Source organism: Panicum virgatum, chromosome 9K, assembly GCF_016808335.1.
Source record: "Panicum virgatum strain AP13 chromosome 9K, P.virgatum_v5, whole genome shotgun sequence".
NCBI classification, from domain to species: Eukaryota; Viridiplantae; Streptophyta; class Magnoliopsida; order Poales; family Poaceae; genus Panicum; species Panicum virgatum.
In genome coordinates this window covers 505,654-521,924 of record NC_053144.1, presented here as the reverse complement: position 1 = coordinate 521,924, position 16,271 = coordinate 505,654, and positions in this window count along the sequence as shown.

The window sequence follows — 16,271 nt, the reverse complement described above, 5'->3', positions numbered from 1 at the left end:
CATACCAAGCCACTACTGTACTGTAGTTTGTTTGGAGGGGATGAGCTTCTTTTTCCTAGAGAGAGAGAGAGACAGAGACAGAGACTGCATCTGCATGCCAAATTGAAAGGGAGAGCCATGCTTCATTGCCAGCCTAACCAACACAAAAAAGAAATATTTCAGACATAGCAATTCTATTTTTTCCTTTTCATTCGAAGGTGACAGTTTCCAGCTTATCGATCATGTACTAGTAGTACCATTCCGTATGCATGCTGTTTATGCGTTTTCTCATTCAGACAGTTGGATTCGTTGACCATTTTAATTAAACACCAATATCACAAATAAATAAACCAGCAATTCATTATTCATTCCTACTAGCAGCAGATATATATATATATATATATATATGTAGGGCTAGTTTGGAAAAGGAGGGGAGTATTCCCGGGGAAATCCCTCCCCGCGGTGGAAAACCCCTGCACCATAGTAACCCGGGCGTGCTCTCCCATGCGGGTGGGACTATCCCCGGCAGCATTTGGCAAATTGTTCCCATGGGGTGCTCTCCCACCGTTGCATTGCAAGCAAATAATATTCATGAAAATAATATATCCAATCCATTCATCAAATCCCAACATGTCCGATCCATCCATCACACAACAGGATAAATGCTTGAGAAATTCATAAAAAATTATACTAAATAAATACTCAACCATTTGAGCCGTGACAAGGATAATAAACCATAACAAGACAGGACATAACAAATTTATCTCTACGATCGATCTCAAGTCTTCATGATTGGGAAGCAAATAGCTTCAATTAGCAGTTAGCAGAGGAACTAGAGGGTCGAGGCTGCACTTGCAGGTCCCATAGCAGCAGAAGCAGAAGCAGCAAGTGAACAGGCTGCCAAAGGATGAAAGAAACAACACTAGGCATCATCAGGAGGAGTAAGAATATGATCAGCATGAATTAAAATTTAACTTTTCACGCAGCGCACATGACATACGATGAACTGAAGATCATGAAGCTGCATCAGATAGGAGCATATCATAGATTTTGACAAGGCAAAAAGGAGCACCTAGCCAGGTATAGAATAAAACTAGATCATATGGAAACAACAGCATTTAGAATATAGTTGACATCATATTAGAATAATAGGTACTAGTTGTTGCCTTTCATCAAACATAGCCGCAAATGACAGAGCCATGGTTGCAACTAATACAGCAAAAAATGAATATTTCAGATGAGTTCTCAGCTAAATTTCTTCTTTAGAAAAAATAGCATTTCAGGTTGAACAATGGTTTCTTAATGAAGCTTACCTGGGCCAACAAGGTTGGACGAAGAGAACAGCAAGTATTGGATTTTGGAGAGGATCTTGGAGATCAGCAAGGATAGGATCTACAAGACATCATGGAGCATGTGCAGATATTAAGAATTTAGGGAAAAAAGTAAGTGCAGATACTTCAAAATAGTGCTAGCTAGGTATGATTCTAAATAAGCAAGCATCAAGTGATCTAGAAGTCGAGCTACTAATCCTGAGCATGCTAGCCAATAAACATTCAAAATGGACTACAACTCAAAAGATTCAAAAGTTACTAGCACATACAGGTCTACAGAGCTATCCTTGACACGAACAACAGGTGTGCATGCCTACATAGCACCAGCATCAGACCAGTAATCAAGTGTTACAGAGTGTCATCCTTGCAATACAGCCAAAATAGGATAAGAGTATGCTACTTCAGCTCATGGCTGAGTATATAGCCCATGGATGCAAATATAAAAAAGAAGACTCTAGTAGACAGACTGCTCACTGCAAGAGCACAAACAACATGATAACCTCCTTAAAACTAGTAGCTCATGGATGCAAATATAAAAAATATAAAGATCTTATTTCTTTTATTGATGGTTCTAGATAAAAGATTTTTACAACAAGAGGGATCAGGGTCAGCTGCAGTGCGCCATGGATTTATCACCTCCTTTTTGCAGGCGACTGTCTAATTATTTCTACACAAGCAACAGAAAGAGGCGCCTAGAATTAATGAGATCCTGGACTTGTATAATAGGGGATCGGGACAGTTGGTGAACAAAGGCACATCAGCAGTGTTTTTCGGTGACAATTGTGATCAAGATGCAAAGCAAATGGTACATGCGAAGCTGGAAATCCCGACTGAGGCACTGGAAATCAACAAAATATGGCACATCAGAGTTTGCTTTACCTGTTACAAGTGTTGATCTGGGAGGGGTCGGGGAGAATGGAGAGGAGCGTGCGTATCAGATAGCCTGCTCCGTTGAACCCACGCCAGGATCTCCTCTTGCTCCTGGCCGCGAATTTTCTTCAACAAGATGTACAAGAAAAGATGTGAGGAGAGGAGGAACCCTAGCTTGCGGGCAAGGAGATGCGAGGGAACGGGGAGAGGGGAATCACTTGATGCGAAGGAGGAGACTGCAGGGACACTGGCGGAGGAGAAGCTGTCGTCGCAAGGTTGGAGGAGGAGATCAAGCGCCGGCGCAGGCGGCGCCGGCGGCGCCACTTCCGCTTCGGCGCCTCGCGGAGTCGAGCGAGAGACGAGGCCGCGAGGGACGGCCGGACGGGGGGACTTCTCCCCGATGTCCGTAGGCCGGGCCTGATTCCACGAGGATATCGGGCTCACCCGGGCCGGAAATCCCAATGTAGCAGGCTTCCAAAGTCGCATGTCGGGCTCCACGTGGAAGGATTCCGCGTGGGCTGCCGGCCCAGGGAAATGACGGGGATCCCGGCCGGGAAATGGACTTCCAAACTAGGCCATATTGCTATTGGGAGCCCTGGGCTCACCAGAGAGCCGTAGCCACGTGCACAACTTGGTGCAGCCAGACCAGCTCCTGCAAATCAGCCCCGCCGGCCCGGCCCATCCTAATCCAGCCCGCAGGCCCATCCTTATAAAATGGCACCCTTCCCCAAACCCTAGAATCTCCGCCCCCTCCCCCCCTGCCCCCACCCCAGCCGCCAGCAGCACCCCGGCACCCAGCGCACAGCCCTGCTCCCACACGCGCCGGCGACCCTCCCCCCACCGGGCTCCCCTCCCGGCAACCATGGCGCGCGGTGGCGGCGGCCCCCCGGCCCGGCGGCGTGCAACCCATGAGCACGGAGGCGCCACGGTCCCTGAGGGGCTGCACGGCAGGAGGCGGCGGCGCAGATCAAGGGGGAGGCCGGCGAGAACCGCGCGCGGCCCTGCTCCCACACGCGCCGGCAACCCTCTCCCCACCAGGCTCCCCTCCAGGCAGCCATGGCGTGCGGCGGCGTCGGCCCCACGGCCCGGCGACCCCCGGCTACGCGCGGCGTGCAGTCAGCGTTGGGCCCCAGCGGGCCCACGGCGTGGAGCCCCCGGCGACGGCTCCCCTGGCCGGGCGCGGTGGTGGCGCTGGATCTACGACGCGAGAGCCCGCCTACATCAACGGGAGTGGCGACGGTGGCGCGGCGCCGAACGGTCCCCGGCCTAGCGTAGTGGCAAGGGGTCCCCGGCTGTGCGCGGCGGCGACGGGCCCTCGGTTGGGCCTGGCTATGCAACGGGAGCTCGCAGTTTAGCGCCGCGTCCTGGCAGCGGGCACGGCGATCCTGGACCCCTCCCCGGCGGCATGGCGGCCCTCGTCCCCGGCTGGACGCGGCAGCGCGCGTGACCGGAGCTCTACCGGACACAGAGGCGCGTGCGAGGGGTTCCCGGCGTTCGCACCCCCCCCCCCCCCCCCCCCCCCCCCCCCCGCCGGAGTCTTAAATTGAAATCCCTTATGCGTTCTATGCTTAGATGTACATGATTCTATGCTATGATTTTGTACGTGCTACATTCAAATTTCTGAGGAGAAAAATGTGAATCTACGACTCGCATGACTTCTTTATATGACCCATAGGACTGCTATATATGACCCTGCCTCCTATGATCTGTATAGCCACCTATGACATATATTGCTTCTTCTTGTGACCTGCATTTTTATGACTTCTCTATGATCTACCATGGCTATTATATGACGGATTATACAATGCTATATGATTACTTCTAGAGTTAGCAAGAGAGAGGCTACGTAACATTAACCCCATGAAATTATTTGTGGAGGTAAAGTCTATAAATATAGAGTTCTATGACTATAAATATGCGGTTCTACGATGCTTAGATTCAAATTTAAAGGTTTTTCAAAAAATCAGCACTGTCGTTGTATATGCTATCACGCCGTTGTATATGCTGTCAGCACTGCCGTTTGATCTGTATGGTTGTGTTCTACGACATGTCTTATATGACCTATATTGCTACCTCCTATGACATGTGCATCACTGCTATATATGATGTGTATCACAGCTATATATGATGTGTTTTCACTGCTATATATGACCTGCGCCAATAGGATACAAATTTTAAATTTGTAGCAAAAGATATACAGGGTCGTCGCTTCTATGATATGTATCACTGCCTTCTATGATCTATATTGCGGCCTCATATATGATACGCATATAGTATAAAACTGCCCTTTTATGACCTATACCGTTGTCTCCATGACATGATGCTGAAATCTTGCATGGCTGTAACTATAACTATAACTATGGGGTTATATGATGTATAGATTCAAATTTCAAATTCTTTCAAAAAAAATATTCGAAAATGGATCTCATATGATGCAAAAAAGTGCCTCCTCTCACCTGACAGCAGGCAGGGGTCTGGGCTGGGGCTCCTGGTGGATGCACGGGGCTAGCGCAGCGGTGGGCGCGCGGGGCGGGGGAGAGGCTGGGTGGGGCTTCCTGGTGAGCCCAGGGCTCTCTTTAGCGTTAGGCTATATATATATTAGTTTCGTCTAGGAGTAATACGTATACGGTCGTCGCGGCCAGTGCAGGTTTATCACCTGAGGCGATGTGACCAGAGCTAGGAATTGAAATAAAGCAGCAACTCCGGCAGCTAGCTTAATATATAGCTTTGGAGGGAGCTGAAAGGATCGAGGCCCAAAAAATAAGGGTTAAATTGGGACTCTTTCAAATTTCTAGCTGATCCTTAGTCTAAACTAGTATTGCCTAATTTATAAATTTGAAACCTATCGACTAGAGCACACTAGCAAAAGATACTTAGGTGGGTAAACAAAGTAGCATGCCCATCTTGCCTAAAGAAAGACACACTAGCAAGATCAAACCTTAAGCAAAAGGTCACACTAACATGAGATTGTCCTTAATCAAACAACAAGCAATTAAGAGCAAAAACACAAACAAACTAGATTAATTGCTTGAATATAAATACAAGGGACACGAGACAACCGGATTTTTTCCCATGATATCGAAGAGTTGACGCTCCCCCTAATCCACGATGGAGCACCCACACAAGGATATTGCTCCCTTGCTCTATCAAGAAGTAAGTGATCACTAAGGATGTTCCTTCTCCATCTCCGGAACGGCGAGCTTCACACCATGTACAAGTTTTTATTTTTGGGGCTCCCACAATATCCAAGAGTTCACCAAGAACCTCCCGATCACCAAGACCGTCTAGGTGCCGTCAAACACCAATAGTAACAAGCTCCTAAGCCTTCACTTGACCTACACTCAGTTGGTCCTAAGCTCAAGCACACTTGCTACACTTGCAAAGGTTGATTTCTTCAAATTTGGAACACAATCAAGCTCTAGATCTTCATCTCATGGCTCAACGCTCTCTCTTCTCTTCTCTTGGGTGGCTTCAGGTATTCAATGCGTCAAAGGTATCATAAATGAGCTAGGGGGTCGACTAATATAGAATGTAGAAGCCCTCATAGCCGTTGCAAACCCACTGCACAAAAATCGGGACCATCAGAAGAACCGATGGGGTACCGTCGGTTAAATCGGTCTCTCACAGCCCAAATAGTAGCCATTGGGAGTTCTGACACTGGGCACAGACCTGCGTCATTGCACCGATGCATGCTCCGGTGGGCATCAGTTAAACCGGTGCTAAAGCGAGTTTTTCTTCCACCAAAACATGATCTCTGATCAATAGTATGCTCAATGCACCGACAGTCTTTATCCTTACCATCGGTTAAACCGGTGCTGAAACGAGTTATGATCCACCCCAAACATGCTCTCGTCAATAGTATGTTGCACCGATGCTTATATTTGAACCGTCGGTTCAACCGGTGACTCAGGGTATCTTCACTTGATTCCTGTTTGCATCAAAGAATTGAGCTGACGCGAAGGCATCAGTCCTTCCGCTAAGCTTCGGATGCACCGATGCTCAGACATCGGTTAAAGCGGTGCTGCTGTTTTTCTTGTTTTCCAGCTGAATTGACTTGAATTTGATTACTTCTTTTGTTTCTTTTCCCAAGTGTTGTATTGACTTCTTTGGACTGTCTTGAGCTGAATTTGAGCGAGTGTGCAAGCTTTCTAAGGCCAACTCAAATTAGGTCAAGCTACTAACTTAAAAACCCCTCTTAATAGTACGGCCAAGAACTAAAAATTATAAAACCCTAACTACATCAAATGTCCTTCATCTCCTTGCGACATTTGAGTCTAGAAAGGTCCTTAATCTTCGAAAATGAGTCCTTGGCACACATGATTGTTTCGAATTGAGGGGTCTCCTTTCATATTTCATATGTGACTAAACCAATTAGTGATTTTTCCTTCAAAACACACGTTAGTTGCATACAATTGTTATTAATCACCGAAACTTACCATGAGCATCTATCGGACAAGATGCGCTTCAGGAGCAATGCAAATGCAAATTTGTACACGTATGGAGTCTGATCTAGCTTAATATGAATGCAAATGCAGCTAGGATTATCTTACCTAACTAAAACTGTACAGGTGGACATTTAGCTGTACCCCACAATCATCATCAATCAAAGGTACCTTAATTACCTATAGTTTCATAACTTTGTGATATATATTTAGCACACGAACTATGGTAAATAAAAGTAGAACTTTGTCACAGTCCGAAATGACGACACAGTTACTATTTCTAACTGCGCAGTCCTCGCTGGATGCATACATAATCGAGAGTGAAGACAACTTAACACACGCTGAACGACTGTATTATTCATATGTATGTATGTTATTTGCAGCTGTCATCTTGAAGAAGGAATATTAATCACTGAACATGCATGCATGCTGTCCAGGATCTATCACGCATGTGAATACGTGATTACATACTTTAATCACACAAGATCAGGCGATCAGCACAAAACGACATCACATCTTCTTCTCCTTCTCTTGGCCACGGATTCGCACTCTGCTGCTGCACATGCAATGCATGATAAATAAAAACAAATTAATCGTACGTACACAACAATTAATTAATTAATTAATTACCATATATACATACATACTATGATTATCATGCATTTACTTTTTTCTTTCCACAACTTAATTTGTTTTCTTATTGCAATGTTGCTCAAGCATGCATGGATGTTTTTACTTTACTAGCTAGCTAGAACTGTTATGTGCAGTACTCCAGTAGACAGCGCTGGAACTAGATAGCAACAGATTGTTGAAGGCATTTTTCACGTACCGATATATCGGAAATATAAGATCAGATTCAAAAAAAATTCAAATTATTTCAAAAAAATTTGTAGAATTTGATTTGAAACTATTTCTAAGCTATTAAACATCACTTATTCATAGATAAAAATAAGAATACAATATTATGAGTGTGAATCATTGCGCGGCTCAATTTGGACCATGTGTGTAGAAGTAGCATAAATAGGAAAAAATTGGCCGATATCCAATTTTATCGGACCCTAGAGATAAAAGGGAAATATCAAAAATTTCGGCCAATATCGAAGGATAAAGAAAACCCTGCGTACCACTACGGGAACATCGTATTTGCCGTGTGCCCAAAGTTGCCGTGGTCAACTTCTCGGACACACAGCAAATAACTCTTTTGCCGTGTGTCATTCAAAAAACACATGTATACACTAGATAGGTAAGATAATCCTAGCTGCTAGAGCATATGTAGATATATAGAAGTTATTAATTGATATGGGATTATTTTGTCTTGTGTTTTATTTGGAACCATTAATTATTAGACTTTTATTTATAATTTGTAATTCACCCTAGCTAGTAGCTCGCTCCTCTCTTAACTAGAGCGTCGTCACCGATGGATCTGAGCAGAGCACTTGGTTGTTCGTTGTGGGCCGGGGTGTATGTGGACGAATTGGAGCTAGGAACAAGAACAACAAATACGACGACAACAGGCTTGGCTATCATCCGGTTCTGCGTTCGCTGGTGAAAAAGATATATATATATTACACTTGCTTGTAGCTACTCCCACATGTGTATCTCATGATACATGACGTATCTGATCCAATAAAGAGTATGTGTTCATACTAAAATATCTATGACGATATATATGTTGGGTATGTAACTATACATAAAGTATATAGACATACTTATTTTATATACTGATACTAAGGTATAATCATAGTATATTTAAAAAATAGGGCTGCTTTTAAAATTTTTCATGTATATACTTTTGAAGTATCTTAGAATAAGTATATGAACATACTCAGAGTGATAAATAAATATGCGGACATACACACGATGGTATACTGATGATGAGAGTAGTTACACGCGAGTGTAGAAAAAACTCGTCCTATATATATGCAACAAGGTGCATTAGACCCTCCGCCGGTCTCGCCAACCAACCACAGCTCAATCCGCCACCCACCAGAAAGCTTGCATGCAAGGAACCTTTTATTGATTTGAATCGAAAAAATGTAATATCTCTTAAACCGTAGCTCCGATATCAGATCCGTTTGCATCAGATCGTTGGAAAAAATGTGCTTAACAAAACGAGATCCGTGAAGACTATATTTGATGAACTTTTTTTTTCCAAGTATGCAATTGCAACATCACTATACTATGAGTTACTATCATAGCTACATTACAATTGCAATTTGGCTGTAGTGTAGTTAGCACTAGTTGCGACCACTTAGAACCTTGTTTTTATACAATTGCTACTGGTTGCAACTAGTTACAACCTAGTTGCAGGCATAGTTAGTGAAAGTTGTAACCTATTACTTCCCAATTACTACTTGTGCAACCAGTTACTACTTAATGCAAACCAGTTACTATTAGTTGCAAATGGTTACTACTAGTTGAAAATCAGTTACTACTCATTTGCAACCCAGCTGCTACTAGTTGCAACCAGTTACTGGTCAGTTCTAACCAAGTACTATTAGTTGCAAACTCTAATTACTACTAGTTGCAACCTCTAGTTACTACTAGTTGCAACATAATTATCGTCCGAGTTGCAACCTGATTACTTCTAGTTGCAATCAGTTACATGCAATTGGTTACTACTCAGTTTGTAAGTCAATTTTTACTCAATTGCATCTAGAATTACAGATGAACCTAATTGCAGAGATCAGATGCAAAGAGTACATATAGTTATAACTAGTTGCAACTCGATAATATACAAAGTTGTAAATGGTGGTACACAGAGATGCAATCATATAAAAGAAATAAAATATATTGATATTGGGCCTAGTTTTGTTAAGCACATTTTTTTGAGTAAGATGCAACAAACAGTTTGTCAATCGGAGTTACAGTTTAGAAGAAATTTTGTTTCAAAGAATCGAACCGACAAAAGATTCCACCCATACATGCATGCATGCAGTCTAATTGAATTTTTGCGCTACGTGGTTTAGCATGGTTGGCGGGCGGTAGAAGTCAATTAAAAAACACACATGCATGTGTGGTACAATGCAATAGATGGTTCGGCCTAGTGCACGCACGGCCTGGGTGCATTCTATGTATCGAATGCACCCAAGTGCATTATATCATAACACTATACGGCGAGGCTAAAATGTAACAAGGTGCATTGTCTATTACGAATACACAGACCCTACCGAACCACCAGTCTGCGCCCACGACCAAATCAGCAATGAAACCAACCAACCATGTGAGGCCACGTCATCCCACAAACAACCCACCAGATGCTTGCATGTGGGGAATCTTTCCTTGATTTGAATCTTAAATATGCGATATCTTCTGAACTGTAGATGTGATTTCAGATCCGTTTGAAGCATGTTGTTGGAAAAAAATACCGAACAAAATGAGATCCATGAACGATATATTTCAATATTTTTTTAAATAATATGTAATTGCAACTATATGCACTCTGAATTGCAAGTGGAAGAATAGGCCAATTGCAGTTGGTCAGAACTGATTGCAGGTCACGAACCAGTTGCAACTCAGACCGATCTGGTTGCAACTGGACACGAACTAGTTGCAACTCAGACCGACCGCAATTGCAACTGGACGCGAACCGGTTGCAACTCGGACAGACCCAATTGCAACTGGACGTGAACTGGTTGCAACTCGGACTGATCCAGTTGCAACTGGACGCGAATCGGTCCAGTTGCAACTAGAACTGCACAGTAGTTGCAACTAGAACTGCACAGTAGTTGCAACTGAGTGGATGAGTGCATTCTCTATAAAAATACACCTAGATGCATTATATATATATATATATATATATATATATATATATGACAGCGCTATTCTACACCCCATGTGTAGAATGGTATTCTACACCCACCACCCAACCCAGTAGCTACCCAGCCCACCAACCGGCCCGGACCATTACCCGCACCGACCCCCAGACAGCCCGCCTTCATTCGCGCGAGCAGGAGCCCCGAGCGGCGCGCAGCGCCGCGAGGGCCGACTGCGAGGCGGGTCCGCGGGCCGCGAGCAGGAGACGCGAGAGGCGCGGAGCGCCGCGAGCGGCGACTGCGAGACAGGCCGTTTTCGGGCGCGGAGGCTGTGTACACGCAGATCCACGGCCGGGCGGAGGCCACGCGCGCAGATCCGCGGGGCAGCAGTGCGGGCGTGGAGGTCGATGACGCGCTGGGTCAGCAGGGCAGCGGCGCGTCGGTGCGTGGGGCCGGCGAGGGCAGTGGGCGGGACAAGCGGGGCGGCGGTGAGTCGGCCTTTCTGGGAGCGGCGGCGCAGCCTCACTGGGAGCAGCAGCATGTGGCCGCACGGAGCGACAGCATTGTGGAGCGACCGCATGAGTCTGCAGTAGGTAGGCGGCAGCGCAGCCTGCTTGGGAAGCGAACAACTTGCGGCATCGGGACATTCTAACAGCAAAGGCGACGTGGGCAGCCACCGGCGAGCCGAGAGCAGCGGCGTCCAGCCGCACGGGAGCAGCAATCGCGGTGTCATCTGAACTTCTCACTCCGTAATGGCGTAATTAACTTCATTGATACGGCAGATTGAACTTGTCACACAGAAATTGAGGTAATTCCACCACCTAATCTAATTTTTCTCTCCATGATTTGCTCCGATTTCATAGGAGTACACAGAAATACTGATTTACACAGTAATTGCTGGAGCTATCATGCTAGGAATCAGGCCTCTGCTCCACCCATGTCTCTGATTTTGCTGCGATTTGTAGGATGTCTCTCTACCCCCAACTGATTTTGTTGTATTTTGATCGATCTCGTGGATGACAGGAGTTTAGGGGCTTTCTATTTATTACCGCATCTCTTGATTACTGAATCCAAAGCATACTGATGCTTTATGTTGTTTTTCGCTCCATGTTGTTTTTTTTGCACCAAAAATGTATTACTGATGCTCTCTTGTAATATTGGCACCACAAATTGTCAGAAAATGCATTTGTTCAATAGTTCATGAGGCCAAAACCTAAAAAATACAGGAAGAAAATGCAAGTAATGCTAATAATTTTGAATCCATCCAATGCACAGAAAAGTTCTAAATAACTAGATCTCAGAATTACTGAATCCATCAAATGAAGAAAAAACTATAGGTGAGAAGTCCCAAGTCACCAAAAAATTTGAGGGAAAAAAAACTAGATGTACATAAAAGAAAGTATTGAATAACTGGATCTCCCAATTATTGAATGTCAGCACGTACGTGGCGTGTTACTAGAAAAACCTGAGAAATTACTGGAAAAAGTACATAATGCCGAATAGTACATGTACATAATTACTGGATTACTGAATCCAAGGATATACATATAGTTGGGCGGTGACTACGCATATGTACACATATTAGTTATGATTAACTATCTCATGCAACCTCCAAAAATAAAAAAGCCTTAAAAAACACATAAAGTATCTTTATCTTTACTTGGAACCCCTCTCCCTTGTGAAATTCAGTACTATCGCTGTCGTATGCATAAGACGATGTCGGTACCCCAGGACTGGGGTACCCCTTCTTGCTGTGTCTAGGCAAGGGCCTTGTAGTTATCCCTGACTACGTCCAAACAGCTGGACCCCTGTGGTCCGGAGTCCTGATCTCTCGGCAACGGTTCCGGACCTGCCTCACGACTGGGAAAGATCCGGGAACGACGCGTGTCCCGGAAGAGGCGGGCAGCCCAAACAGCCGGGGCTCCGGACCTCCCGAGGGGTCCGGACCCCCGCGGAAGTCCCGGACCCCTCATGGGGTCCCGGACCCCTTGTATGGTAACCGGACCCCTCGCTAAGGGAAAAAGTCGACACCCTGCCCCGGGGTGGTCCGGAGCCGACACGTGTCTACAAGCATGGACACGTGTACAAGGCCGCTTGGTCTCCATACTAAGCCTCACCCACCACTGCATTTATTGTGGTAGGTGGACGCCCGCATTGATGCAGTAGAAGCCGAGGCGATTCTTTGACCAGGGGGCACTATTGATCGCGTATTACCAAGGTGCATAATGGAACCGCTGGCGCCGCCCACGCCGCGCCTGTCAGTCTGCCATAACAGATGGATACGACGGCTCGACTCCACCCATTATGACGCCTACATAATAGCCTCAACAGGTCACGCCGCAAACTACATTCCCCCAACGGTCACCTTGCTGATGGGACAAGAGAAGACCTCCTTTCGTCAGAGAGCCAGCAGCGCATGTAAGCATATCGAAGGAAAGATTCGTAACCACTGTAGTCATTTGAGTACTCTGCGCAGTATGCTGCACAGCACGTTGGGCCCACTTGTCAGGGCTCCAACGTCCAGTGTATCCGCACCCCCTTGGTCTATAAAAGGGGGGCGCCGCTAGAAGAAAACCTCAGACTGGGTGAAAGCTAAGACCCGGCAGAGGATAGGTTCATTCACAACCAAGAACAATACTTCTCCCAGTGGACGTAGGGTATTACGCTCCGGCGGCCCGAACCACTCTAGATCGGGTGTTCTTGCGTGCTCGACTCAGTGCAAGATTAGCCCTACTGCCTAGTACTCCCCCGAGAACTCCCTCACTGGGAAGAGGCGGGTGCGTTCCGCCACCCGGCTGTGGGTACCCTAGAAATCCCGCGACATTTGGCGCCGTCCGTGGGGAGTCAGGCGCAGGCTGGATCTGCAGACTTCAGGGGCTGTGTTCATCCTCTGCAACGGCGAACGAGAAGATGAAGGAAGGCAGGGCATCACCCACGCCACATGCCGTGGCACTAGGGCACCAACGCCCACGGTGCGGCGGCACATGGCAGCGGCGTCTGTTGTGCGTCGCCACTGCGACACCTCGGAGCCGGCGCAGCAACGCACGGCGGAGGCGCCGCTGGGCGCTGCTACCCCTACGTTGACTCAAGGTTTTCTCTCAAGCAACGGTCATGCTTCCTCTGCGGCGGTATGGCGTCGGCTCAAGGCTTTCTCTCAACATGGAGCCTGGAGCCGATGGCCATCCCGGAGGAAGTTGACCGTGTCGTCGTGTCGTCTCCGGCACCAACCGAGGTGCTTGGTGCTGCTGCAGACAGGACCCCGCCAGGCGCAGGGGCCCCTGGCGCGAGCATCAAGGACAAGCCGGCGAACGACCGCCCTTCTCCACACTCCGTGCTCGTCCATACGGGCACACATTTTCCCGCTGCGCCAGGGCGGAAAGCCAGCTCCTGCCGCAGCGGAGGGCGTTCCGGCTGGCTCCCGGTGGCGGACGGCGGCGGCAGGGGGCCTCTTCCATTCAAAGCCAAAGAATTTGTCTCGTGCTAACTAAGCATATGACAGCTCTTAGGCAAGGAGTGGCCCCCCGAGCTCCTGAGGTGATGCTAGATGATGCAGTTCAGGTACATCTAGGGCGCCTTCGCCTCCGACGACTATGAAGAATTCAGGAGTGGCCGTACCACTTCCAGCCGGAGAAGAACACGCTGTATAGCATGCAGCCGTAGGTTACTCCTAAGAAAAGATTAAGAGAGTTCCTCCTTTGTAAAAACGTGGCGCCTACGTGTGTGTCCAGAGCGGTCAAGGTCTGACCTTGTAAACCCGACCTCTGGCCCTATCACGCAAACAGGCAAAAAGCGGTCCGGAGCGGTGGAGGTCCGACCTCGTAATCCCGACCTCTGATGTATACCGTGATAACCACAATAATAAAGGATATTTATTTTCTTAGTCATATCTCGACTCCACCCTGATTACATTATTTCGTTCTGGTTGGCTATTTCTTGGTTAACCGTCTCTTCCCCCCAAAACAGAGTCTTTTCTTTTGCTGTTAGCAATCCAAGTTAAGTTGCCGGCTTGAACTCAGGTGAGGACGCCCCTTCTAGCTAGAAGGCAGTCCAGACCCCTAAGGACCTGCTCTGGAGAAGTGGTACTCGTATCCTGGGGTAGAGGAGCTCTGCGTAGCTTAGCCTGGTAATGTACCCTAAGTTTACGTACTTCGCTACCTTGTTACAAGTACTCTAGTATCCGAGACTGCTGTCTTTAGAGGTCCCGGGCTCCCTTCTAGTATAAGGCTTGGTTTCTTGCACCTTACTGTGAGGTCTGGTGACACATTCCTTTGGTTCGTCAGCAATAATCCAAGTCCACTCCGGTGGCCCGCTCCGGCGGAGACCGCTCGCCACGGTCGCTCCAAGTCCACTCCGGTGGCCCGCTCCGGCGGAGACCGCTCGCCATGGTCGCTCCAAGTCCACTCCGGTGGCCCGCTCCGGCGGAGACCGCTCGCCACGGTCGCTCCAAGTCCACTCCGGTGGCCCGCTCCGGCGGAGACCGCTCGCCACGGTCGCTCCAAGTCCACTCCGGTGGCCCGCTCCGGCGGAGACCGCTCGCCACGATCGCTCCAAGTCCACCCCGGTGGCCCGCTCCGGCGGAGACCGCTCGCCACGGTCGCTCCAAGTCCGCCCCGGTGGCCCGCTCCGGCGGAGACCGCTCGCCACGGTCGGCAAGAGCCAGGTCCGGGAAGTAGTGCTTGCTCCCTGAGCGATCCGAAGTCTGTGTAGCCGCTTAGCTTGGTTCCATACCCTAAGCCTACACCTTCATCGCCCTGTGGAGAGCACTCTAGTACCTGAACCTGGCAACAGGTGTACCGGCCTCAGGGGTCCGGGACGCTCGCTCTCTCCATAAGCGCACCAACGTAATCAAGTTGCGTAGAAACACATCACGGTAGTGGTCCCACCCGCAGGTTCGTACCTCTCCCGAGGTAGGCCCGGGGGCCACTGTCGGTACCCCAGGACTGGGGTACCCCTTCTTGCTGTGTCTAGGCAAGGGCCTTGTAGTTATCCCTGACTACGTTCAAACAGCCGGACCCCTGTGGTCCGGAGTCCTGATCTCTCGGCAACGGTTCCGGACCTGCCTCACGACTGGGAAAGATCCGGGAACGACGCGTGTCCCGGAAGAGGCGGGCAGCCCGAACAGCCGGGGCTCCGGACCTCCCGAGGGGTCCGGACCCCCGCGGAAGTCCCGGACCCCTCATGGGGTCCCGGACCCCTCGCTAAGGGAAAAAGTCGACGCCCTGCCTCGGGGTGGTCCGGAGCCGACACGTGTCTACAAGCACGGACACGTGTACAAGGCCACTTGGTCTCCATACTAAGCCTCACCCACCACTGCATTTATTGTGGTAGGTGGATGCCCGCATTGATGCAGTAGATGCCGAGGCGATTCTTTGACCAGGGGGCACTATTGATCGCGTATTACTAAGGTGCATAATGGAACCGCTGGCGCCGCCCATGCCGCGCCTGTCAGTCTGCCATAACAGATGGATACGATGGCTCGACTCCACCCATTATGACGCCTACATAATAGCCTCAACAGGTCACGCCGCAAGCTACGTTCCCCCAACGGTCACCTTGCTGACGGGACAAGAGAAGACCTCCTTTCGTCAGAGAGCCAGCAGCGCATGGAAGCATATCGGAGGATAGATTCGTAACCACTGTAGTCATTTGAGTACTCTGCGCAGTATGCTGCACAGCACGTTGGGCCCACTTGTCGGGGCTCCAACGTCCAGTGTATCCGCACCCCCTTGGTCTATAAAAGGGGGGGCGCCGCTAGAAGAAAACCTCAGACTGGGTGAAAGCTAAGACCCGGCAGAGGATAGGTTCATTCACAACCAAGAACAATACTTCTCCCAGTAGACGTAGGGTATTACGCTTCGGCGGCCCGAACCACTCTAGATCGGGTGTTCTTGCGT